The 24,186-nt window shown below is 47.8% G+C and overlaps 1 protein-coding gene across 2 annotated transcripts in view; it reads right to left on the bottom strand.

The window, feature by feature from the left end:
- The window catches only part of ANXA9 (annexin A9), a 79,851-nt gene extending 72,154 nt beyond the window's left edge, over positions 1 to 7,697 (bottom strand). For both annotated transcript variants that reach the window (XM_068251639.1, XM_068251640.1), the window contains exon 1: positions 7,574 to 7,697. The gene's annotated coding sequence lies outside the window, so the exon portion shown is untranslated. The remainder of the gene's footprint in view (positions 1 to 7,573) is intronic.
- Positions 7,698 to 24,186: the final 16,489 nt, after the last annotated feature.

Here is a 24,186-nt window from a genome sequence, read left to right as displayed (position 1 = left end):
TATTTGTGCAGGTTTCCTTTAAAGTGGACCCAAATTAAAAATACAAGATTTCAGAAATAAAATCTATTTTCTAAATTATAATAATAAATAGCAGCCTTTTTTCAGCTGCATGATGACAAATCTAAAATATTTTACCTTTATTGGAGAAACCCCTCCCTTCCCTTCAAATTGCCAGGACAGAATCCGGCAAACTGGTGGAGAAGGTGGTGTGGTGTCTGGCAAAGGAGGAATTGCTAATGGATAAAAAGGGGGTAAAAAGTGCGCTCCTCAAGGCAAAATAAAAATGATTAATAACTCTTCAAAACTAAATATTAGAAAAATAATTTGCCTGGTTCGCTTTGATCAACAAGGGGTGTATACCCTAGATAAAAAATTGTTTATGTTTAAAATGACATCAGCGCTCAACAGGTCTTATCTGTGTGAATATTCAGTGTGTCAACTCACCGTTTATATCAACACTCCAAAAGACATCTATAGCCTATTTTCAACAAAAGACCTAAAGCACTACTCCTAAAATGTCTAGGTCGAAAGATGCATAGAACAATAAAAAACCCTAGTCACAGAACTGTTATTGCATCAGTATATGACCAATTAACCCTCCTGGCGGTCTATCAAAAACCGCCAGGGGGCAGCGCAGCCGTTTTTTTTTATTTTTTTAAATCAGGTAGCGAGCCTAGGGCTCGCTACATGATAGCCGCTGTGCAGCGGCATCCCCCTACCCTCTTCGATCGCCTCCGGCGATCAGCGATCAGGAAATCCCGTTCAAAGAACGGGATTTCCTGGAGGGCTTCCCCCGTCGCCATGGCAACAGGGCAGGATGACGTCACCGACGTCATGGACGTCGTGACGTCTAAGGGAGTCCCGATCCACCCCTCAGCGCTGCCTGGCACTGATAGGCCAGGCAGCGCAGGGGTCTAGGGGGGGGCTTTGCAGCGATGCGGATAGCGGCGAATCGGCGCGGGGTGGCGGCGATCGGTGTGCTGACACAGCTAGCAAAGTGCTAGCTGTGTGCAGCAAAAAAAAATTACGCAAATCGGCCCAGCAGGGCCTGAGAAAACCTCCTGCGCGGTTACCGCCAGGAAGGTTAATGGCCTAGTATAAAGGACCTAACTTTACTACATGACCTGGGACCTTGTTGTATCCAAGGACACTGAAGGCTCGAATTGCAGAAAATGGTTTCTTATAACAGCTCGCACACAATTTTTGAAAAACGGCAAAAGTCCAAGTTTACAAGACCTAAATTAAAAAAAAGTCCCAAATTCAACAAACTCCTAAGTAGGTAAATGTAGATACTTCTCACAACATCAGAGGTTATCCTTTTTAAGGAAAACGATTATGCTCACCAAATTCAAATGCCAATTTTGACAGTTGGCATTCAACGCATGTGGCCCAGCCAGTGAATCTCAGCCGATCCTCCTATGTGCTTCCAACCGTATCCAGACCGTGCATGAACGGGAAAAAAGAACTCTATGGCGTAGTATGCTTGTAATTCCTCACCACAAAGTGCCCATCACATCAACTCTCGCATACCATGTCCCAGCACCAGCAATTCTCCCTCATGCAGGCACTCCCAGGTTACAACACTAGCCGCTTACCAGATATTATCCCTGACTCGTCAGAACCAGCATATGCGTTTGTTCAGGCAGCTTGAATCTCTTAATGTAGGTGTGTTTAACCTCATAGCACCTTAAACTCAGACAGAGATATGCATAGCGTGATACCGTTTTATTTCAAATAAAAAAAGATTAAAAATTGCACTCACAAAATTCGGTTTAAAATGCACATATTAGTAAGAACATCCACGTGGCTCAGCGTCTCCTTCTGTGGTTAGGGTCCTTGTGTGCGAGCTGTTAGAAGAAACAATTTTCTGCAATTAGAGCCTTCAGGGTCCTTGGATACAAGGTCCCAGGTCATGTAGTGAAGTTAGGTCCTTGATACTAGGCCATTAATTGGTCATATACTGATGTAATAACAGTTCTGTGACTAGGATTTTTTTATTGTTCTATGCATCTTTCGACCTAGACATTTTAGGAGTAGTGCTTTAGGTCTTTTGTTGAAAATAGGCTATAGATGTCTTTTGGAGTGTTGATATAAACGGTGAGTTGACACACTGAATATTCACACAGATAAGACCTGTTGAGCGCTGATGTCATTTTAAATATAAAGGAATTGCTAATGGCTGCCTCCTGTATAACCCTAGTTATGAAAAGAGAAGGGTGAAAAGCATGCATTGAAATGCTCATAGGCTTGAAGGAGTGTTTATTTATCTTTGTATGTGTCAGAGTGGTGCAACTAAATATTTTGAATTAAAAAAATGTTTGGTTTGGGTCCGCTTTAAGTAGCTCATCTTGTGTTTACATCCTTTCCATTTTCATTGTTGTCCCTTCTTGCGACTGGCTGTTCAAAACTGCCTCAAACAAAATACAGACAGGGTTATAGTGCAGTACTTCCACTCCAAAACTTTCCTTGCACCGCTCTGCAGTACACTCCAACTACTGCCTCCCACACTCAGGCCACACTGCTCATCAACACCCAGTCTGCCTGTGCCAGGCAGTGACAGCTCACGCCCTCAGTGGATAGAGTTGACAGACATACACAGGCCAGCATGCAATGCTTTGGGTTAATATCCAGCATCCCCGTCAGTTCCACTTCAGTCCTACTTATACTCTTTATAACGTTCTTTGCTAATGCAGCTAGGCCTCCTCTTAGCTCCCATATTCACTGGCACTAGGGTGGGTGCACCTCATCAGGAGACTCGCTGCCCACACTAATATACACCCTTTCTTTTACAGCAGTCTCCACTTCATCCTCTATCAATACACAAAGGGGCTGAGAATCAAGACAGGTGCAAAGAAAGCTATGTCAAATATGCAGATAAACCAATCAGATATTACTTTCATCAAGCAGCTAAGATATGACTGTTTGTTCCTGGCAACCGCTTCAGTTCCTTGCAGGGTAGCTCCAAGGCTAATGAATAAGTGATGGCGTCTGTGCTATTCTGTTTCATGTTTGCACCTGCAGTAACCATTTTGTTTTGTATTTATTTCAAGCTGTTCTGGATATGATGAAAAAACAACACCAGTTTCCTATATATCAGATGAATGTTGCTCCACTTTGTCACCTAAATGCTGTATGATTATGAACTCCAGGCCAGGTTTGTAGGATCCCTTACGTTCTACCGCATGGGTTATGCAGCACTGCAAGTCAATGGGCAACACAGTATTAGTAAACGACGGGAGCGCGGTGCGACATGGTGCTCATGGGCGGACCGACAGAAATCCAAGTGACGTATTTCCTGCCCAGCAAGGAGTATGTCACTGAGTGGGGAGATTCGCCTGAAGAAAGGAGAAAGCTTCTCTCCAGAAACGCGTTGCGTAATAAACATTTTATTGTTTTTTCAACCAAACACGGACTTTGCCATGTATCCTTTCCACCTTCCAGGAACCTTCAGCAGCACACTATCTCCACACATAGTGGACGTTCAGAGTGCGGCTAACAAACTTGCATACAGTGCCCCTCCAGCCACTACATTCAGCAGATCAGCTGATGTGACCGATCCTGTTTGAAAGCACCACTGCTGCCTGCGTCCCCGGCATAGTGAGAGACAACGCTAGACAGCTGACAGACCCATATGGCCTAGTCAGTCAGTCCCAAAGGTGAGATCATTCCCCAGCAGGCTTGCCAGGGACAAATGCTACCCTTCTGAGTTGCGCTCTCCACTTTCTCCTCCCATTCCCCCCACCCCTTGTCTATACAGATACCTGTACCACTACCCAGTGGCTTCCAGAGAGTGGCACCAGCACCATTTTTATCCTCAGCCTACAGACTGTATAACACCAATACAGGACGCTCCCCTGTATATACAGGAGTCTTCTATATATACACTGCCCAGTGTATATGGGACACTACACCCCTCATTCTAACTGAACTTAACCTAAGCATTGTACAGATGGTATCTGCTTCAACTAAGACTGGGCATCGACGCTGGAGGCTGAGAGTCACCTGCTAGGGGAGTAGTTTGCTTTTATTTTCAGGTGGACATTAGGAGATACTATTTTTGCAGGGGGGGTGACAGATGGCACACACATAACATTAAAGGGGAACCCTGCCTAATGTGTTTTTAAGGGGGGAATGCTGCCCTGTGTTTTTTTATTTATTGCCACATTAAGTGTATTTTGTGGGAACGTTGCTGCATTGAATGTATTTCTTGGGGACATTGCTGCATTACATGTATTTTGTAGGAACACTGCCGCATTACATGTATTTTGTCGTGACAGTTAATAATGGCGCACAGCGCCAGGGGAGTACAAAGGACACCCCATAGACTTACATTATATAACGCTATTTAGCGTTATAAGTGTTAAAAAATGGCGCAGGCAGTGTGCCTTACACTTATAACGCTAAATAGCGTTATAAGTGTTCAAAATTGCAGAGGGGTCGGGGAAGGGGAGCGGCAGCGGGACACTGGAGGGCATAGGCATCGGGGGAGGATGTGCAGAAGCATACGTTACCTTGTCCCGGCCGCCAATCACTCCTTCCCTCCGCTCCTTCACTTCTTCCATTCGTTTACTGTAGTCCTGCAGCCGGCCAATCATCATGTGGCTTCAGTCTCCGCATAGTGATTGGCCGGCCGCAGGACTACAGCAAATGAATGGAAGGAGCGGAGGGAAGGAGCGATCGCCGGCCCAGGACAAGGTAACGTATGCCTCTGCATACATCCGATGCCTATGCCCTCTAGTGTCCCGCTGCCTCTCTCCCCCAGCCCCCGCTGCCTACACTAGCCCTGCATGTGTATCATGGCGCACCGCTCTGCAATCAATGTAGCATAAAACGAAATTTACCGTTTTATTGTATTTACATTAAAACGGTAAATAGCGTTTTATGATACATTTATCGGCAGAACGGTGCGCCATTTTTCTCCCTGCGCCATTTTCAGATGGGTACATTGCTGCATTACCTGAATTTTGTGGGAAACACTGCTATATTACGTGTATCTTGTGGGAAACACTGCTGCATTGTGTATTTTGTGGGGTAACACTGCCACAATATGTGTATTTTGTGTAAGAAACGCTGCCGCAACATGTATTTTGTAGAAAAACGCTGCTACATTATGTGTATTTTGGAGGAAGCTGCCACATTATGTGTCTTGCTGTCTAAGGGGGCCTGCCTGCCGTCCCTGAGCCTGTGTTGTTTGGTGCCAAAGAGTACTGGCTGCTGACATTTGTTGTTTGTGGATGGGGGAAATGTCTGATTACCATTAGGGTCACTTTGCCTAACTGTATCTTGGGAGAAAATTGGGGCCCACTGTTTTTGCGTTACACTGTTACATTACAGTTAGCTCCACCCACATCCTGTCATGACCACACCTATTATCTCACTACTGATCTTGTCTGGCCCTTTAGTCAAACTTGAGAACTTAATGTGGCCCTTCAGTCAAAACGTTTTCCCACCCCCTCTACTGAGAATCCGTCTGAGGAAGCCCGTGGGGCGGGCGATACTAGTTACGGGGACGAGCTGGAGTGACGTCACACGCTGCACGCGTTATGGCGCTTGGATCCTAAGATGCGGAATTAGCTGTTGGCGCTACATGGGGTTGAGAGGAGGTGGAGGCGAGCAATAGCCGGAGGGGGCCCGAAGCGTGACAAGAAACATCCGTTCAAACCCAAGGAGGTGGTGAGAGCCCGCAGGGCACCGCAGGATTGTTTATGCATTTAGGAGAGGTGGTTAACACTGAGAGGACTGAGCTGAGCCCTACAAGTTTCACTGCTCTAACTAACAATTGAATGCTGGCTTTGAATAAGTGGCTGCAATCACTAACTGGGATCCCCCCGCTGCATGGACTAACACTATTGCTTGCTAACCTTCACTCCCCCTGAATCTATACATGTTATACGGCAAGATAGGGCAGCAACTGATGGTTGTTAATACACATATATGAGGAGTACATCTGGAGGTGTCACTGGGACTCTTCATCACATCCTAGGTTCTTAATTGGATTTGGACTGGATTTGAGGCCATATTTATACATCTTGGAGAGATACTTTAACTGGAAACTCCCGGGAGTATAGCTCTTTGGCTGGATGGTGTTGTATGTATGTGCAGCGTGGTTGACACGGCCGGCTGTGTATGCTAGGCTGGTATACCCTTTGGCTCGTTTTTTATGGGGGTTATGGGGGGTTTTGTATGCAGACCTTATTAAACTTTGAAGTGTTATATGAGACTTAGTGAGACTTTCCTTTTGTTGTTGACAACCATTATCACTGTATAGGCTCCTCCATAACCTTGGAGTGTACACTAATTATACTGGTGAGCGCTGGATATTGATAGAATTGCTGACCTACTGAGAATCTAGCATGTCTATGGCCTCCTTGATGTGTCGCTGGAGTCGTTTTGGACTAGTGGATTGCTCTTATACTTTCCCCTCCTGCAGGCAGCCACTCTGTCATGCACTGTGCTGTTATATTTTTTTCCCCCTCCGCTCAAACATAACGTGTTGTGACGCTACAGCCTGCACCTCCATCCTATGTGCATATGTATGCACGTTTACATGTGGTGTGTGTATGTACGTTTACACTTACCGGTAGCTTTGGTAAGCACTTAGCTTTCCTGAGTTCAGATTCACTTTTCCTGAGTCCAGATTCTTTTTTAACTTACTTACAGGAATAAAAAAAAAATCAGATTTGGACTTGGGGACAGGAGTTTACTGCTGTCTGTTTCCTCACTTAGTAAAATTTCTCTCACTTTTACTCTAACAGGAATTGAGTTATTTTCTCCAACAGAGACAGACACAAACACAACCTATAGAGTGAGGAAGATGTACAACCCTGGACACATTTGTATCTATCATCTTTTATCAGTTCTAGTCTCAAGGACCACTAGGTGTCTTATTAAAGCCATGACGGCCCAAGGAGGTCTCGGATACAAGAAGTATAGGAAAATATATTCAGTGGCCGCAAACGAAGGGGTAAAAAATATATTCTAGAGACCCTACTGTATATATATGTGTGTGTGCAGTGGTGTAGCTTAGGAGCTCTGGGCCCCACTGCAAGTTTTACATTGGGCCCCGTCAAGCGCTCTGTACCTAACAATTGATAGGGAGCACCAAACCTGCCAAGGACTTTAAGGGCCTGTACACACTGCTGCGCTTGTGCTGCACTTTCAAAATCGCATGCGTTTTTTAATCGCAAGTTTTTCAAAATCACGAAGCTCTGTACACACTGGTGCAATGCGATTTTTCTATTTTCATGAAGTCTCTGTGATTCAAAAATTGCTTGCGATTTTAAAAACGCAGCGCAAGCGCAACAGTGTGTACAGGCCCTTACAGTGTCAAAGGGGTGTAGTGGATGTAGTAACAAGGGGAGGAGGGTTAATGGTTAAAACTAATCAAAGCACATATAGAGGTGATCATTACCAGCATAGCACCAATAAAGAGTTAATAAAGCAGTTAAAGGAGTGCCCCTAGTGGGCAGTGCCGTCGCCCCTTCTGCATCCCCTATTGCTATACCATTGTATGTGTGTGTTATCCATACATATACACATAGTAATTGCAGAGGGTACTGTGCATGCATCATACCTTGATATTATTGCTGTGATGTATATGATTTGTATGCCAAGGCTTGTTCTCCCGCCCAGACCCGCACAGGAACTTGGTGGTGCCGGTTTGCATCATCCCCTGTTATACGTGGGTAAATATAAAGGCGAGTTGACAAGCCAGCTATTCGTCCTGTACAGTAATCCCTGTGCTCCAGGCTGCACCCACAGTGCACATATCATGCCCTGCAATGTGATCTCTTTATTCAAAGCAGGCAGCGCTCAGGCAGGTGGCTCAGCGCCATGGCATTCCAGGAGAGGGCCGCAGGGCAGGACATGCAGAGCTTGTCAGACCACATGCTGTGTGTTATCGCAGGGAAGTATGACCCCAGAAACATGAATCCACCTGTACAATATACCCTCAGGTGCCTATCCAGTACAAGCTTCTTCCCTTTCAAAGGCTACTGTAAGATTTTCATATTATTGTCAAGGGAACTTCTCATGATAACAGCCAAATAAAGCAGAATTTTCTGTTGCCAATGTCTGGATCAATAGCATAATACCACAGAGATAACACAAAATGCATTTGAATGGTCTGTAAACAGTATGAATCTGTAGCACTTGTTATAGCAGAGCGCGGGGTGTAGTCTAATTTCCGGAATATAGTAAAATTCCGTTAGTAACGTGTGTTACCATAGCAACAGTCGCGCTAGTTGAGTAACACAGGTCACACTAATAGTGTAACTCGCGCTACACTGTATTCAGGGTAATATTGCTGTGCGATGTCTGTGCACTGCAATATTACTTTTTGTGCTCAACCCCATAGGGTCTGGCAGTGTGTACTGCGAGTTACGCTATTAGAGCGATTTGCGGAGCTCGAGTAACGTGAACGTTGCTATAGTCAGTAACACACATTACCATAGCAATCTAGAGGATTGTAAGCTCACATTTTTCATACTCACTTATTAGCACTTCTGCTGTATATCAGAAATATACAGTATACTATACTTTCATTTCTACAAAAAATATGGTTTTAGATTTGCATCTGTAATGCTTACAGCTAAAAACCTATGTGTCTGGTTTATTATAAATGGTTAATTGACGTAGAATTGCTAGGTTTCGGTTAAACTATGAATATATAAGTGAAAAAAGAAAGAAAGAAAGAAAATATGTGATGAACTGTTTGGACCCCAAGGGCTAAACAAGCTGATAGTCTAGAATAGCATTCATTTTACCCAAGAAGGGTACAAAAGAGAGTTCCAATAGAGGGAAACCAGCTGAAGAACCAGAAATTCCACCCAGCTGCTCTCTTGTGCATTTTATTATGTGTATCAAAAAGTGAGGTCTTTTCTGAGTAGAAAGGAATCATAGAAAGGTATTCTGGATATGTCCGTGTAAGTATGATCTAGTTTTTTTTTCCTAGATATTAACCGTTATCACAGACTGATGAAAATCATAAGCGGGTGATGATCATTATCGTTAAGCTTTATACACATGTCCAACAAGCGCACAATCAACATGACGACATGATCAACCGCACAACAAGACATTGACACAATGTTCACATGACCAAACCAATTAAATGAATTTGCTTTTACCTCTCCACTGTTTCCGTATTCAGACACCATAAGGTCAATAGCCTGTGTGTAAATCTAAGGAATGTCTTCAGAGGGCTGGCGAAATAGGGACCAGTCTACAAGTTTTTCAACCCGTGAGTGTTTTGCCTGTAACTTTTTTTTTTTTTTTTTTAAACCATTGCCTGTAACTTTTAAAGCGGAATATAACCCAGCATTTCAACTTTGCTCTAAAACATTATTTACAGCATATTATAGGCAACCAGCATTTTTTTTTTACTAGACCAGCATTGGAAGGGTTACACACAGAGCTTTAAAGTTCCATGGAGAGAAATGCTGCAGCAGCCGAAGTTTAGATAGATACATTTAAGTAAACACAATGTAACAAGTGTGGAATGTGACTCACTCTCTGACTGTGCAGGAGCTCCCGGACACAGAGAGAGAGAGAGTCCCATTCCTCACTTGTTACATTGTGTTTACTTAAATGTATCTAACTAAACTTCGGATGCGGCAGCATTTATCTCCACGGAACTTTAAAGCTCTGTGTGTAACCCTTCCAATGCTGGTCTAGTAATAAAAAAATGCTGGTTGCATATAATATGCTGTAAATAATGTTTTAGAGCAAAGTTGAAATGCTGGTGTTATACTCACCAAACTTCTGTCAGGCCTGTTGCAGTTCGGGCTTCTGCTCGCGCATGCGCGCGTAGGAAAGGTGGCTATTTGACCTGTCTGTACCATGGTGTATAACGCCGTACGGCGTGACGCGTAAGTATTCTCGCGCACGCGCATCTCTGGCCGCATCTACACATGCGCGGGACATTGCGGACAATAATACGCATGCGCAATATAATAGTGATGCATGTGCGCGTGCGCATGCGCGTAGTAAGACGTACCGCTGTACGCGTATCAATTGGCGCCAAAGTCCCTATTTAAACCCCATCTGTTTGACAGTTCAGTGCTGTCTGTTTGTGCAGCTTGTGGTACCGGTTACTCTGCTCATCTGAATATTGATTGACTTCCCGTTACTGAACCTTGGCTTACCCTGACTACGATTGAACTCCGCCTGTCCTGACTCCTTGGCTTGTTACCCGTGTTGCCTGAACTCTGTCGGCCTCGACCTTTGCTTGTTACTCGCTTCTAACTGAACTCCGCCTGCCCTGATCCTGGACCGTTTGACTACTCTTCTGCCTGCTGATTCTGTACCTCACACTGGTTACTCGCTCTACAACGCAGTATCATCTGTTCTCCGAGTCACTGTTGGACCTTCTTAAGCGCAACCTGGTGGGCACTAGCCAGCGAAGTTCCACTACCCCCTCCTGGGGTTGTGGTCCTGCTTCCCCCTCAAGGGGTCGTGGGCGAAGACCCGTGGTCATTTAGATCCTGTGCTTAGAAGGTTCTACTCTCAGTGACAAGGTTAACAGCCTCCAGTAATAGCAACAGAACAGACAGCCATCATGGATGCTGCCGGAGCACATTCAGATATGGACACTCTATGCAAGATGGTTTCTGAACTCAGCATATCTGTCCAGAATATACAAAGCAACTTTGTGCAACTCCAGTCTCAGGTTCAAAACTTGCCAGTCTCAGGCCCACCTGTTCCTACAACCAATGTCACGGTTACTTCACCCGTCCCAGAGCCCAGGGTCCCACTTCCAGACCATTTCTCTGGGGACCGAAGCAAGTTCAGGACTTTTAAAGGAGCTTGTCTGCTACTCTTCAGTTTGCAGCCCAGAACTTACGCTAGTGAACAGGCTAAAGTGGGTACTGTAATTTCACTTCTACAAGACGAACCGCAGGCTTGGGCCCTACAACACAGGGAGCAGGATCATCCAGCATTAACTTCAGTTACTGCTATTTTTGAAGCTCTCGCTGAACTCTATGACGATCCAGCTCGCACAGCTTCAGCTGAATCTGCTCTTCAGTCTCTTCGCCAAGGTCGCAGACCAGTTGAGGAATACATCTCTGAGTTCCGCCGTTGGAGCGGAGACTTTGAATGGAATGACGCTGCTTTAAAATTTCAATTTCGTTTGGGATTATCAGATCAGTTAAAGGATGAACTAGCCAGAGTTGGCATTCCGGCAACTTTAAAAGAACTCATACAGTTGTCCACTCAGATCAATAGACGGTTACGGGAACAGAGACTTGAGAGAGCAGGAGCTCCCCGTACTGCCTGGAACTTCCCGTCAAGCAATCTTCCTCCTGTTCCTTTGCCTCCTCCAATTGTTCCTACTCCAGCTAGCTTTGAGGCGCCTGAACCAATGCAATTAGGTTTAACCAGGACTCCTTTAACTCCAGAAGAACGACAACGCCGTAGACAGGCCAATCTGTGCATGTATTGTGACGCTTCCGGCCATTTCCGCAACAATTGTCCCATCAGACCCGGTGGTAAGTCTGATTCCGACATCTTACAAGATCAACTTCATCTACCGTCATCATCCGCTCATATATCTCTGTCTTTGTCCTTGCAGGGTACAAACGGCACAATCAACACTAAAGCCATCATCGACTCCAGAGCCTGCTCCTGTTTTATGTACTTTCAGCTAGTAAAACAACTTGCACTACCCGTTCGCCAAAAGAACTGTCCACTTCCTATACAGCTTGCCGATGGTACACCTTTCAGTACGGGTCCCATCACCTCCGAGACCTACCCTGTCCTGGTTACCATTGCTGAAGACCATCAAGAATACTTAACTTTTGATCTGATAACCTCTCCTTTGTTCCCCATTATCCTGGGAATCCCTTGGCTTCAATCTCACAATCCTCTGATTAATTGGAGTTTAGGAACCGTCATCTTCCAGTCTACCTACTGTAAACAATTCTGTTTAACCAAGGTCGGGCAATTCCTGAGCATCAGTCCTGTCTCCGAATCGTTATTACCCTGTAATGGATTGCGGAGACACCGCCGCGCGGTCTGACAGCGGGGCGGCTGAATCCGCGTTCAGACCGGCGGTTTCTCCGCAGCGGCATGCGTCTGGTTTGTCTGAGCCTAGTAGTGCACACAGATGGAGAGCTACGCGCGCGCGCGCTGACAGGCAGGCCCTTTATGCCAATAGGAGAGGCATCAGCTGATCAGGACGATCAGCTAATCCCAGCGCAGTAGGTGATTGGTTGAATGGGACTGGGCGGCGCTGAGGAGCGCTCTGCTATATATACTTCTTGTCTGTCAGTGGCTGGTTGTCTGCCGTTGCGAATGCTTATGTGTTAGCACTCAGACCATAGTCAGATCCTTCAGTGTGTTAGAACCAGGTGGACCTGGGAATTCACACTTAGCCAGATTACTGTGTTCAATAAGGGAAAGAGGCGCACTGATTTGAATAAAAGCTTTTAACCACTTGAGGACCCACCCTTTACCCCCCCTTAAAGACCAGCGCTGGTTTGATTGATCTGTGCTGGGTGGGCTCTGCAGCCCCCAGCACAGATCAGGGTGCAGGCAGGGAGATCAGATTGCCCCCCTTTTTTCCCCCCTATGGGGATGATGTGCTGGGGGGGTCTGATCTCTCCTGCCTGCTGTGGGTGGCGGGGGGGGCACCTCAAAGCCCCCCTCCGCGGCGAAATTCCCCCCTCCCTCTCCTACCTGCTGCCTCCCCCGGTGATCGGGGCTGCACAGGACGGCTATCCGTCCTGTGCAGCCAGTGACAGGACGTCCCCTGTCACATGGCGGCGATCCCCGGCCGCTGATTGGCCGGGGATCGCCGATCTGCCTTACGGCGCTGCTGCGCAGCAGCGCCGTACAAATGTAAACAAAGCGGATTATCTCCGCTTGTGTTTACATCTAGCCTGCGAGCCGCCATCGGCGGCCCGCAGGCTATTCACGGAGCCCCCCGCCGTGATTTGACAGGAAGCAGCCGCTCGTACGAGCGGCTGCTTCCTGATTAATTAGGCTGCAGATGGCGACGCAGTACTGCGTCGCTGGTCCTGCAGCTGCCACTTTGCCGACGCACGTTATGAGTGTGCGGTCGGCAAGTGGTTAAAACCAGTTTAAAAACGAAAAAGAAAAATGAGGTATCTTACCTCAATGACGAAATCTCTGTAAACTTACAAAAGATTTTTATTTGAGCACAGGCAACGCGTTTCGCGGGTCTGAGCCCGCTTCCTCAGGCCAATACAGTGCCAAATGACAGAAATCATGTAGCATAGGGAGCCTCTCAGGCTCTCAGGCTCCCTATGCTACATGATTTCTGTCATTTGGCACTGTATTGGCCTGAGGAAGCGGGCTCAGACCCGCGAAACGCGTTGCCTGTGCTCAAATAAAAATCTTTTGTAAGTTTACAGAGTTTTCGTCATTGAGGTAAGATACCTCATTTTTCTTTTTCGTTTTTAAACTGGTTTTAAAAGCTTTTATTCAAATCAGGGCGCCTCTTTCCCTTATTGTGCATAGTTATACCCCCGTACATGTTTGTCCGAGGGGTGGTGACAGAACACCCGTTGTTTTACCACGGTTAATGTTTTGTGCATCCTTTTTCATCTAAGAGAGCGACCGCAACCAGGTCCGTCCAGGACCACCCCGAGTGGAGTCGGGTTTATGGTCTCCACCTGCTTCCTGTGGTCGGTTGCCCCTTGCAACCCTCCTTTGTGAGTAGCCCTTTCAATCAATTGATTTCTCCACACACCTACTATTGACATACTGCACTATCGGGCTCCCTTTTTTGTCTCCTGTATCTTTTTTTTCCCATAGGGTGCCAAGACACCCCAACCAAGATTACTGTGTTATTACTGTGTTATACCTTAGATCAGTCCCAGGGTGTTGAGACCATGGACCTCACACCCAAGACTAGGGATACTGTGTCCAGGGGCGTAGGAATAGGCCCTGCAGCCCCTGCGCCCGCGGGGGGGCCCGGCCCCCCCCTGGGGCCCGCTCGGGGCCGTTTTGTGGGTGCTGGAGGGGTGGCAGCATGAGGGGAAAGCCTTGCCCACAGTCGGCGGGGAGAGGGGTAGTTCCCCCCTCTCCCTCACCTCGGGGCTCTCCCCTCTGCGCTCCCCTCCAGCTCGTAAGTGTGTGGGGCTGTGGTGGGCAGCGGGCAGCGGCGGGCAGATACATACCTGCTTCCGTGCGTTCCATCGGAGACTTCTCCCTCTAGCGGCTGACGTCACTTCCGGAAGTGACGTCAGCCGCTAGAGGGAGAACTCTCCGATGGAACGCACGGAAGCAGGTATGTATCTGCCCGCCGCTGCCCGCTGCCCGCTGCCCACCACAGCTACCCCTCTCCCCGCCGACTGTGGGCAAGGCTTTCCCCTCATGCTGCCACCCCTCCAGCACCCACAAAACGGCCGCGAGCGGGCCCCAGGGGGGGGGAGGGGGGGCCCGCTCTGAAAATCTGCAGGGGGGGCCCGGTGGGGCCTAGTTACGCCCCTGACTGTGTCATTGCTGTGTTATACTTTAGACCAGTTCCAGGGTGTAGAGACCACGGACCTCACACCCAAGATTAGGGATACTGTGTCATTGCTGTGTTATTCTGTAGATCAGTCCCTGAGTGTTGAGACCACGGACCTCACACTCTAGACTAGGTCTTTGCTTGATATCTGTTATGACCTATTGCCCTCTTGACTCTGCTTCTGCTCGCTGATTAGGTACCTTTGCATATCTGATTACCTGTTGCCAACACTGCCTGTCCCTGGTTACCGAATCAGCCTTCTGTCTCTGTACTTTATCTGCTCGTGTGTTGCCGACCCGGCCTGACCGACCCTTCTACCTGTGACACCCCCCCCGGTGGGGTGTCCAGTAGCTGCATGGACCCCCTGTCTCTTAGAGGGACCTCTCTGCAATCCAGTCAGGGACTCAATCTCATAGGAGTCCTTTGACTGCAGTAGAGTCTGATTCACAGCTGTTCAGGGAATCACTGACTCTCTGTGTATCTCCAACCTACTGTCATACTCACCGTGTCCGGGGTCCACAACATCTTTGAGCAGGGTTCTCTACGCGTGCGCGCGGGAGACCGCTGGGTCTTGTAGTCCCTCTGCATCCATCATGGCGCTCAGCATTGCGCGGCGTGCGCGCATGGGGGCGCGCACACGGCATTGTGCACAGCGCTTGCACAAAGGATGATGCGCACGGCACGCTGCACACTGCGCATGCGCAAACGTTGATTCTGGCGCCAGATTCAATCACTACCAGTATATAAGCAGCTCTGCCCTTCACTGCAGTGCTACTTGTTCTGGCAGTTTGGCTAGTGTTACTAGTGTGCTGAAATATTATCTACCTGATCTCCTGTGTTGACCTTTGGCTCGTGATCCCGACTACTCTTGATCTCCGCCTGCCCTGACCTTCGGCTTGTTATCCGGTTATCCTTGATCTCCGCCTGCCCTGACCTCTGGCTTGTGACTCCGACCATCCTTGATCTCCGCCTGCCCCGACCTTGGCTTGTTTATCGACTACGCTCTCCCTCAAGCAGTGTCTTCCTGTTCTCCAAATCACTGTGGGCTACTTCCAGCGCAACCTGGTGGGCACTAGGCAGCGAAGTCCGACATCCCCGTTAGGGGGGTGTTCCTGCTTCCCCCTCAAGGGGTCGTGGGTGAAGACCCGTGGTCACTTAGACTCTGTGCTGACGTGGTCCTATCCCAGTGGTGAGGTCAACAGGTCCATACCTCGTGACAGTAACAAGCAGCCAAGATGGACACTGATGGATCCCAATCACAGATGGATCTGCTATGTGAAATGGTTTCGCAATTGCGACTCTCCGTCGCTGAAGTTCAGAAGGAGAACTCCGAAATCCGGGAGTACCTCAGGAATCAACCGGCTGCTCAGACTCCTGCTCCTGCTCTTGCTCCTGCTCCTGCACAAGTTCCTGTACCACCTGCAGCAGTCAATGTCCTACCTATTCCGGTAGAAGGGGCTGCTAGTATGACTCCAGAACCCAAGTTGCCGCTACCAGACCGGTTTTCAGGAGATCGAGCCAAGTTCAGACTCTTCCAGAGTGCCTGTCGTCTCCACTTCTCTCTTCTTCCTGGAACCTTCTCCAGGGAAGAAGTCAAGGTCGCAGCTCTCATATCACTGTTACAGGGCGAACCGCAAGCCTGGGTTCTACGGCTAGTGTAAAAAAAGCAACCCCGTTCTCCTCAGTGTTGCCACGTTCTTTGAAGCCATGTCTGAGCTCTATGATGACCCAGGTAGAGGAGCATCTGCAGAAACTGCCCTCCAAGCCCTACGTCAGGGGAGACGACCAGTGGAAGAATACGTCACTGATTTCCGTCGCTGGTCGGGAGACACGGCATGGAACGAGTCAGCACTCAAGTTCCAGTTCCGACAAGGATTGTCCGATACATTGAAGGATGAATTAGCCCGAGTTGGGGTTCCAGAGACTTTAAAGGATTTGATTCATCTGTCAGTCCAGATTGACAGGCGATTGAGAGAAAGACGACTGGAAAGAGCAGGCCCTTCATGACCCATTTGGGTCCCGTCTATGTCTGAAACCCCAGTCACACCAAGCTCTTCTACCTCATCTGCCGCCTTGGATATTCCTGAGCCTATGCAGCTGGGATTGGCTCGGCCTGCTATTTCCCAGGAAGAGAGACAGCGCAGAAGATCTTCCAACCTCTGTCTCTATTGCGGAGCTCCAGGACACTTCCGTCTGAATTGCCCAGTCAGGCCTTCTGGTAAGCCGGAGTCTCCATTCAACAAGGACATTATTCCTCAACCGCCAACTATCTCTCATATCCCTCTCACCCTCTCGTTTCAGGGCCCCAGAGGAGAGATCGTTAAAGTCAAGGCCATCATTGATTCCGGAGCCTGCTCCTGCTTTCTTGACACCACACTTGCACACCAACTCCAACTGCAAACCCGTAAGAAACGTGTGCCACTAATTATCCAGTTGGCCGATGGATCTGCCATTAATTCAGACCCAATAACATCAGAGACTCTTCCACTCCTGATAATCATCCAAGAAGAGCATCATGAATATCTTTGTTTCGATCTTCTACCTTCTCCTCTGTTCCCGATTATCCTGGGTATGCCCTGGCTTAAGATGCATAATCCGACGGTGGATTGGAGATCTGGTGAAGTGTCTTTCCAATCAAAGTACTGTCTTCGCAGTTGTTTTCCATGGGCTGGAACACTCTTTTGCTTAAACCTGGAAAAGAAAGACTCTGCGCCCACCGCTTACCATGATTTCCTGGACGTTTTCGACAAGACGGGGGCTGATGTTCTAGCCCCTCACCGCATTTATGATTGTCCTATCGATCTTCAGTCAGGAGCCACAATTCCCTTTGGAAGGACCTACCAACTTTCTGAGCCTGAGTCTCAAGTATTAAGGGAATACATTGATGAGAACCTGAAGAAGGGGTTTATACGACCATCCACTTCTCCAGCTGGGGCAGGCATCTTTTTTGTGGAGAAGAAGGATGGTTCTCTCCGTCCATGTATAGACTATCGCAAATTGAATAAGATTACCATTAAGAATAGATATCCTCTGCCTCTTATGTCAGACTTGTTTCAGAGACTCCGGACAGCCCAGATATTCTCCAAACTGGATCTTCGGGGAGCCTACAATCTGGTCCGAGTTAGAGAAGGAGATGAATGGAAGACGGCTTTTCGTTCCAGATTCGGACACTTTGAGTATCTGGTGATGCCGTTCGGGCTATGCAATGCCCCAGCTACGTTTCAGCACTTCGTCAACGATATTTTCCGTGACTTCATCGATGATTTTATGGTTGTTTATCTGGACGATATACTGGTATTCTCCTCTTCCCTTGAAGAACACCGAGTCCACGTGAAGAAGATTCTCTCGCGCCTCCGAACGCATGGACTCTACGCAAAACCTGAAAAGTGTGAGTTCGAGAGAGAGACTGTCCAGTTCCTTGGATTAAAGATTTCCCCAGGTGTCCTTGAGATGGATCCTCAGAAGGTCTCAGCCATCCTGGAGTGGCCAATACCGTCTGATAGAAAGGCCGTATAGAGGTTCATTGGCTTCGCCAATTTCTATAGGAGGTTTATCAAGGGGTTCTCGCAGATTGTAGCCCCCATTACCCGGCTAACCAGTACCCAGCAGACTTTCCACTGGACCTCCGAAGCTCAGAGGGCCTTCAACAAGCTTAAGTCCTGTTTCATCTCGGCACCCATCTTGAAGCATGCTGATCCTTCTAAGCCTTTCATCCTGGAAGTGGATGCGTCCGAGATCGCTATAGGCGCCATCCTATCACAAAGTCTGTTCTTCATCCGATTGCCTTCTTCTCCAGGAAACTCAGCGACGCCGAAAAGAACTATGACGTAGCTGATAGAGAACTCCTTGCCATAAAGGCAGCCTTAGAAGAATGGCGCTATCTGTTGGAGGGAGCAGAACATCCAGTGCTGATCCTCACGGACCATAAAAACCTGGAGTACCTTCGCTCAGCCAAGAGATTAAGACCACGACAAGCTAGGTGGTCTATTTTCTTTTCAAGATTCAATTTCCATTTAACCTACCGTCCAGGATCCAAGAATGTCAAGCCGGATGCATTATCCTGCATGTTCCACACAGAAGCAGTTTCAAACCCAGTTCCGGAGAACATTCTGTCTTCCCAGCACTTTCTGTTTCTACAGTCTGGTCTTATTACCTCCATTCGGCAAGCATCGTCAGTACACAGGCCCTCTCCTGATTTGATCCTCAAGGATGGTCTCTATTACCACCAAGATAAGATTTTCGTTCCTCCTGAATCTCGACTTCCGGTTCTTCAGGCTTGCCATGATGACAGACTTGCCGGTCATTTCGGAATCACCAAGACTTTTGAGTTAATACAGAGAACTTTCTGGTGGCCGGAGGTGATAAAAGACTGTAATCACTTTGTTAACTCTTGAGAGATCTGTGCCCGATCTAAGAGCTCCCGAACAAGACCCTGGGGTCTCTTGAATCGCTTACCCATTCCTGGCCGACCTTGGGAGAACATTGCCATGGATTTCATCGTGGAATTACCACCCTCCAAAGGATTCACCACTATCCTGATAGTAGTGGACAGGTTCTCCAAGATGGCTCATTTCTTTCCACACAAGGGATTACCCACAGCTGCAGAAACCGCTGAAATTTTTCTGAAAGAAGTGGTAAAACTTCACGGGTTACCGGTGGATATTGTTTCAGATCGCGGAGCACAGTTCACCTCGAAATTCTGGCGAGAACTGTGCAAGAGTCTCAACATTCATACTTCACTCTCTTCAGGTTATCACCCACAGACCTATGGTCTAACGGAAAGAACGAACCAAACCCTTGAACAATACCTCAGATGTTTCACTTCTGCATCGCAAGACGACTGGTCCTCCTTACTACCCACTGCAGAGTTCGCTTTCAACAATACAGTTCATGCTTCCACCAACCACTCCCCGTTTTACGTTAATTATGGCTTTCATCCTTCCTTTGTGCCTGGCCTCAGGGCTGAGACTACTGTTCCTGGAGTTGAGGAGAGGATATCTGCTATCTCCGAAAATTTTAGTAAAATACATGAGATTCTGAAACAATCTCAAGATAAATGGGAAAAGTTTGCTGATAGACTCAGAAGAGAAGGGCCAAGCCTTGCCCCGGGAGATCATGTATGGCTCTCCACTTTGAACCTAAGGCTCCGCTGTCCATCCAAGAAACTGGGGCCAAAGTTCATCGGGCCTTTCCCAATCCTGAGACAGATCAACCCAGTAGCTTTTGAACTATCTCTGCCCAGAACCTTAAGGGTCCACCCTGTGTTTCACGTCTCTTGTTTAAAGAAGGTTGAAGCCAGCAAATTTTCAGAACGTTCATCTGAGCCTCCTCCTTCAGTCATGGTGGAAGGGGTTGAAGAATATAAAGTGGAGAGGATCTTAGATAGTAGAAGGGTTAGAAACTCCATCCAGTATCTAATCAAGTGGAAGGGGTTCGGCATGGAAGACAACTCCTGGGAACCTGCTCAGAATATCCATGCGTCCAGACTGATCAGACAATTCCATTTAAGATGTCCAGATAGACCAGGACCTGGGGGCACCCGGAGGTTGCCTTTAAGGGGGGGGGGGGGCAATGTCATACTCACCGTGTCCGGGGTCCACAGCATCTTCGAGCAGGGTTCTCTACGCGTGCGCGCGGGAGAACGCTGGATCTTGTAGTCCCTCTGCATCCATCATGGCGCTCAGCGTTGCGCGGTGTGTGCACGCGCACGCACGCGGTGGCGCGCACATGCACGCATGGGTGCGCGCGCACGGCATTGCGCACAGCGCTTGCGCAAAGGACGATGCGCACTGCGCATGTGCACGCGTTGATTCTGGCGCCAGATTCAATCACTACCAGTATATAAGCAGCTCTGCCCTTCACAGCAGTGCTGCTTGTTCTGGCAGTTTGGCTAGTGTTACTAGTGTGCTGAAATATTATCTACCTGATCTCCTGTGTTGACCTTTGGCTCGTGACCCCGACTACTCTTGATCTCCGCCTGCCCTGACCTTCGGCTTGTTATCCGGTTATCCTTGATCTCCGCCTGCCCTGACCTTTGGCTTGTGACTCCGACCATCCTTGATCTCCGCCTGCCCTCACCTTGGCTTGTTTATCGACTACGCTCTCCATCAAGCAGTGTCTTCCTGTTCTCCAAATCACTGTGGGCTACTTCCAGCGCAACCTGGTGGGCACTAGGCAGCGAAGTCCGACATCCCCGTTAGGGGGGTTTTCCTGCTTCCCCCTCAAGGGGTCGTGGGTGAAGACCCGTGGTCACTTAGACTCTGTGCTGGAGTGGTCCTATCCCAGTGGTGAGGTCAACAGGTCCATACCTCGTGACACCTACCAGGAGATACTCATTATACGGTCTAGGGTCACCTGCTCCTCAGGTGATCCAGGCTCATATACTGTTGCACCAAACACTTACACTTATCAGGTGTCCAGAGGTTAGTCATACTTGTATTATTAGTGATTCTGCAGATCATCAATAATCAGGTATAAATCTGTATTCTTGGTGATACTGCAGATCACCAATAATCAGATTCTCTCTGTGTGTTGACACCGATCATTACAGAACGGCAGACCTGAAAACCAAAATGGACGCACTTAACAGCCGTCTTGATACACTCACCACCTCGGTGGAAAATTTCATCAGAGTGCTGGATGGTCAGCAGGCCCAGATCTCTGCCTTATCTGGGTACTTACAGGTCCTTCAGACGGCTGTAAATTCAGTGCGATCTCCTCCAATTACAGACTTGCGTATGTCTGTACCCAAAAGGTTTTCTGGTCATAGATCTGACTTTCAGAATTTTAAGAATCGTATAATGTCGTATTTTGAACTGAGACCTAACTTGTCAGGAACAGAGGCACTGAGAATTACATTTATTAAGACCCTGCTGTCAGGAGATGCTCAAACTTGGGCATATGGCCTACAGACAGGGCACGAGGCGCTGACATCAGTAGAGGCATTTTTTACGTCCATGGCCATATTTTATGACGATCCGGACATTGCCTCTACTGCTGAGCGGAAGCTAAAAACCTTGCGTCAAGGCAAGGATCCAGTAGAAGTCTATGCGGCTGAATTCAGAAAGTGGTCTGTGTCAGCTAGGTGGGGGGCTTTTGCACTGTTAGATTGTTTTTTATCAGAGTTGTCAGACGCAGTTTCAGAGTTTATGTTGGGACACCCTGAACCAAAAACTATTGATGAGGCAATCTCGTTAGCAGTACGGGTTGACCGCCGTTTACGGTATCAGAAGCAAACCCGTGGTAGGAACGTGGTCAGATATGTCTCTTACGCCTCTCCTCCACCCGTCTCACCTCCGCCAAAACCAATGCAAATTGGTCACTCCAGGTTGACACGGATGGAGAGGAATCGCAGGAAAACAGAACAGCTCTGTTTATACTGTGCAGAGGAAGGCCATAGAGTACAGAATTGCCCCAAGAAGACAGGAAACGCTGCCGCCTAGGTGTAATCAGAGGTAATACCCTAGCCGCGCAGTCTTTACCTCTAGACAACAATCGTTTGCTCCTTCCATGTTCTGTCACATGGAAGGGTCAGACTGTTACCACTGAAGCTTTCGTTGACTCTGGTTCAGCGGCTAACTTTATAGATTACGACTTTGCAAAAAAATTGGAAATTCCTATACTCCCATTGGACCAACCGATTTTGGTCACTGCTGTAGATGACTCTCCTCTGCAAAGTAGACATCCTCTGTCCCGTACTCTGAATTTGAGGTTCAGTGTTGGGATACTGCATGAGGAGAATCTGCAATTTCTGGTCTTGCGTATGGCAACCTCCACCATCATTCTTGGCATGCCCTGGTTACAACTTCACTCCCCTCAGATAGACTGGGTTTCAGGTCAGCTAACGAGCTGGTCGACCCATTGTTATCATCATTGCTTAGCGAAAGTAACCATGGGTAATACCAGCATTCAGGTTGAAGGTGTGCCAAAACAATACGCAGAGTTTGCTGACGTCTTCTGTCCCAAGTCGGCAGATAAACTCCCCCCCACAGTACCTTCGATTGTCCCATTGATTTGAGATCTGGTTGTATGCCTCCCAGTGGTCACCTCTATAATCTGTCTGGGCCTGAGAAACTAGCTATGCAGGAACACATCAGAGAAAACTTGGCTAAAGGGTTCATCCGTCACTCCCGATCACCAGCAGGGGCAGGATTCTTTTTTGTAAAGAAAAAAGATGGAGGCCTTCACCCTTGCATTGATTATAGAGGCCTAAATAAGATCACGGTGAAAAATCGCTACCCTTTACCTTTAATTGACGATTTGTTCACGCAGGTGACCAACGCCAAGATTTTCTCAAAGCTAGATCTGAGATGTGCATACAATCTGGTGCGTATTAGAGATGGTGACGAATGGAAGACAGCCTTTAACACGCCCAACGGGCATTACGAGTACCTAGTGATGCCCTTCGGGTTGTGTAACGCTCCGGCTGTCTTCCAGGAGTTAATTAACGAGGTATTCAGGGAGGTGTTGGGGAAGTTCGTCTTAAGGTGCCCATACACTCGTCAGATTGGCAGCAGATAGATAAGAAATGCATCTGATGATCTATCTGATGCGTTTTTAGAACATTTTTTACCCGGATAGAATTCCAATAGATTTCAGTTTGAAATCTATTGAAATTCGATCTGATGGCATTTATTTGCCATCAGATTTCCATTAGGGCCAATGCAAACTGATAAGCAATCTCATCAGATCAACCTAAATTTTCCACCCTGCCAGTTCGATGGAAATCCATCGAAATCGATCGAAATCGGCCATCGATCGGTCGATTGGCCAACCGATTTGCAAACGATCGATCAATCGATCGGGATCGATCGGTCGGCCAGAAAATCGGCTGAGTGTATGGGCCCCTTCAGTCTATCTGGACGACATACTGATCTTTTCGTCCAATCATTCTTAACACCACAGGCATGTTAAGTTTGTGCTAGAAAAGTTAAGACAGAATCTGCTTTATGCCAAACTGGAGAAATGCCTCTTTGAAGTAAACTCGGTTGCCTTCTTGGGCTACATTATCTCCACCTCTGGCCTCTCAATGGACCCAGGGAAGGTTTCTGCTGTCTTGGAGTGGCCTCAGCCTGTTGGACTGAAGGCGCTCCAGAGATTTTTGGGCTTTGCCAACTACTACAGAAGGTTCATAAAGGGGTACTCTACCATCATCTCGCCCCTCACCAGTCTCACAAAAAAAGGGGCTGATACTCATCACTGGTCACCAGAGGCTCATGCGGCTTTTTCCACACTAAAGAAACTGTTCTGTTCCGCACCTATATTGAGACATGTCGATGTCACCATTCCCTTTATTGTGGAGGTTGATGCTTCCAAGGTGGGGGTAGGAGCTGTATTGTCTCAGAGGTCAGGCTTGCAGGGCAAACTCCACCCATGTGCCTACTTTTCTCATAGATTTTCACCCGCAGAGAAAAACTACGTCATAGGCAACCGGGAGCTTTTGGCCATCAAGTTAGCTTTTGAGGAATGGCGACACTGGCTAGAAGGTGCAGAACACACTATTACAGTTTATACAGATCATAAGAATCTGGAGTACATAGAAGGTGCTAAGAGACTTAGCCCTCGCCAGGCCCGGTGGTCCCTGTTCTTCGCAAGATTCAGATTTGTAATTACATACACCCCTGGTAGTAAAAATATCAGAGCTGATGCCTTATCCAGGTGTTTTGAACCTGAAACAGTACAGCCCTCAGTCCCTGAGACCATTCTACCTC

Source organism: Hyperolius riggenbachi, chromosome 9 (assembly GCF_040937935.1).
Source record: "Hyperolius riggenbachi isolate aHypRig1 chromosome 9, aHypRig1.pri, whole genome shotgun sequence".
NCBI lineage: Eukaryota > Metazoa > Chordata > Amphibia > Anura > Hyperoliidae > Hyperolius > Hyperolius riggenbachi.
The sequence above is the reverse complement of the archived record's forward strand: the minus strand, read 5'-3'. Positions and strand labels throughout refer to the sequence as shown.